Raw genomic sequence first — 3,158 nt, 5'->3', positions numbered from 1 at the left:
TCCTCCTATTACACCATATAACCGCTCCCTATAACTCCTCCTATTACATCATATAACCGCTCCCTATAACTCCTCCTATTACCCCATATAGCCGCTCCCTATAACTCCTCCTATTACCCCATATAACCGCTCCCTATAACCCCTCCTATTACCCCATATAACCCCTCCCTATAACTCCTCCTATTACCCCAAATAGCCGCTCCCTATAACTCCTCCTATTACACCATATAACCGCTCCCTATAACTCCTCCTATTACACCATATAACCGCTCCCTATAACTCCTCCTATTACACCATATAACCTCTCCCTATAACTCCTCCTATTACCCCATATAACCGCTCCCTATAACTCCTATTACTTTGAAACAAAGCAATTAGGAACTGAGAGTGTTAAGTTAAGCTCTGGCAGGAGCATTAGACTGTTAGCTCTGTGGGCGAGGATTGCTGGTGTCGCCACTGTTTGACTTGGCGCAGTTGTGTGTGTGTCCGGCTGGGCTCCAGGTATTAATCATTAATGCTGTGTGCGAGTCCGTTAGTCACAGTCCTTATCACATTACCACCTGTGCCAGGCATTGCAAGAATGTCCCAGCAATGGGTCAGGTCAGCGGGCGACCTCGTACAGGACAGGGGTCCTGAGCAGGGGATCATGGGAAAAAAGGGCACAGGGTCCCACTGCCAAAACCCAGCCAACCCCTTCCTGACCAATGGGCTCCTTTTATAAGGTGGTCCAGGGTCACTGTCGGCAATAAGGCACTCAGGAGGTGGGTTACTGCAGCAAGGTGTTACAGGGTCACTGCTGGGGTAATAAGGCACTCAGGAGGTAGGTTACTGCAGCAAGGTGTTACAGGGTCACTGCCGGGGCAATAAGGCACTCAGGAGGTGGGTTACTGCAGCAAGGTGTTACAGGGTCGCTGCCGGTGCAATAAGGCACTCAGGTGGGTTACTGCAGCAAGGTGTTACAGGGTCGCTGCCGTGCAATAAGGCACTCAGGAGGTGGGTTACTGCAGCAAGGTGTTACAGGGTCACTGCCGGGGCAATAAGGCACTCAGGAGGTGGGTTACTGCAGCAAGGTGTTACAGGGTCGCTGCCGGTGCAATAAGGCACTCAGGAGGTGGGTTACTGCAGCAAGGTGTTAGAGGGTCACTGCCGGTGCAATAAGGCACTCAGGAGCTGGGTTACTGTAATAAGATGTTACAGGGTCGCTGCCAGGCAATAAGGCACTCAGGAGAGCAGCTATAGCTGTATAAAAGATTTATATAATAGGAAACACCAAAAAAAGTGACACTTTCCGTTAGAATTTCACAATTTATTTATTATTACTTACAAAGATTTGTTGAATTCCCTCGTATAAACTTTCCCTCATTTCGGCTTCATAATTTAAAATATTTCTCTACAGTATAAATCGTGCCCCCCCCCCCACTTCCCAGCCCCCCATTCACCAGGGGGGCCAGACTTTCTGTCCTTTATTATTAGAAAGTAGTTACAAAAACATAGTAGATAAATTAGGACTAAAACATTCTCCTAATACTCGGAGTACATCAGGAAACACACGGCAGGCCCCCCTGGAAATATCATCCTACCTCACCCACCTGTACCCCTAAATCTGTACTTCACCCATCTGTACCCCCAAACATCTGTACCTCATTCACCTGTACCCCAAACATCTGTACCTCACCCACCTGTACCCCCACACATCTGTAACCCTACACATCTGTCCCTCATCCACCTGTACCCGTAACATCTGTACCTCACCCATCTGTACCCCCAAACGTCTGTACCTCACCCATCTGTACCCCCTAACGTCTGTACCTCACGCATCTGTAACCCTGCAGATCTGTACCTCACTCACCTGTACCCCAAACATTTGCACCTCACATCTGTACCCCCCCACATCTGTACCTCACCCACCTGTACCCCCACACATCTGTACCTCACCCACCTGTACCCCAAACATTTGCACCTCACATCTGTACCCCCACACATCTGTACCCTAAACATTTGTACCCCAAAATCTATACCTCACACACTTGTACCTCACCCATCTGTACCCCAAACATCTGTACCTCACCCCTCCTACTTAACTTATTCAGTGCTGAAGGCTCCTGAAATGGCCGCTAATACCCCCCCACCCTGCTCCCCCATTCCCTGAACAGGTTAAATACGGAGCTCCAGTGATGAGCAGGTACCTATATCTGCAGCTACCTATATCTGCAGATACCTATATCTGCAGGCACCTATATCTGCAGGCACCTATATCTGCAGATACCTATATCTGCAGATACCTATATCTACAGGCACCTATATCTGCAGGCACCTATAACTGCAGGCACCTATATCTGCAGGTACCAATGTATAGACATCCAGAGTCAAAGTCATCCCCGGGATGCACTGATAGCAGAGCTGGCAGTGAAGGGGTTAATGGCAGTGAGGACAGGTTAACCCATGAAATGCTGGAGGAGAGGCCTGGGTAACTCCTTTGCACACTGTATATACCCCTCGGTGCATTTACTTGTCCCCCCTATAACCCACACAGGGCACGGAAGGGCCAGCACACCCCTGCCTCTTTCTGTCTCCCCCTTTCCCTGCTCTCTATGGTCAGACTGCCCCCTGCACGCCCTCCTCTTTCCACCCTATCCCACTCTCTCCTGTCCCCCTGCACTCCCTCCTCTCGTCCCCCCGCACTCCCTCCTCTCGTCCCCCCTATCCCGCTCTCTCCTGGCCCCCTGCACTCCCTCCTCTCGTCCCTCCTATCCCGCTCTCCTTTCCCCCTGCACTCCCTCCTTTTGTCCCCCCCCCATCCCCAGCTCTCTCCTGTCCCCCCCATCCCCAGCTCTCTCCTGTACCCCTGCCCTCCCTTGTCCCCCCCATCCCCAGCTCGCTCCTGTCCCCCTGCACTCCCTCTCGCCCCCCCATCCCCAGCTCTCTCCTGTCCCCCTGCCCTCCCTCTTGTCCCCCCCATCCCCTGCTCGCTCCTGTCCCCCTGCACTCCCTCTCGCCCCCCCATCCCCAGCTCTCTCCTGTCCCCCTGCACTCCCTCCTCTCGTCCCTCCTATCCCGCTCTCCTTTCCCCCTGCACTCCCTCCTCTTGTCCCCCCCCCATCCCCAGCTCTCTCCTGTCCCCCTGCCCTTCCTCTCGTCCCCCCCATCCCCAGCTCGCT

The 3,158-nt window shown here is 52.8% G+C and overlaps 1 long non-coding RNA gene across 1 annotated transcript; it reads right to left on the bottom strand.

The window, feature by feature from the left end:
• Positions 1 to 1,291: 1,291 nt before the first annotated feature.
• Positions 1,292 to 2,710, bottom strand: LOC142468071 (uncharacterized). The gene is made up of 2 exons (XR_012788575.1): positions 2,235 to 2,710; positions 1,292 to 2,202 (listed from the first exon to the last, which is right to left on the bottom strand). It is a non-coding gene; the product is annotated as an uncharacterized LOC142468071 (long non-coding RNA).
• Between the last annotated feature and the right edge of the window lie 448 nt (positions 2,711 to 3,158).

Source organism: Ascaphus truei, chromosome 17 (genome assembly GCF_040206685.1).
Source record: "Ascaphus truei isolate aAscTru1 chromosome 17, aAscTru1.hap1, whole genome shotgun sequence".
In the NCBI taxonomy this organism is placed as follows: Eukaryota; Metazoa; Chordata; class Amphibia; order Anura; family Ascaphidae; genus Ascaphus; species Ascaphus truei.
The sequence above is the reverse complement of the archived record's forward strand: the minus strand, read 5'-3'. Positions and strand labels throughout refer to the sequence as shown.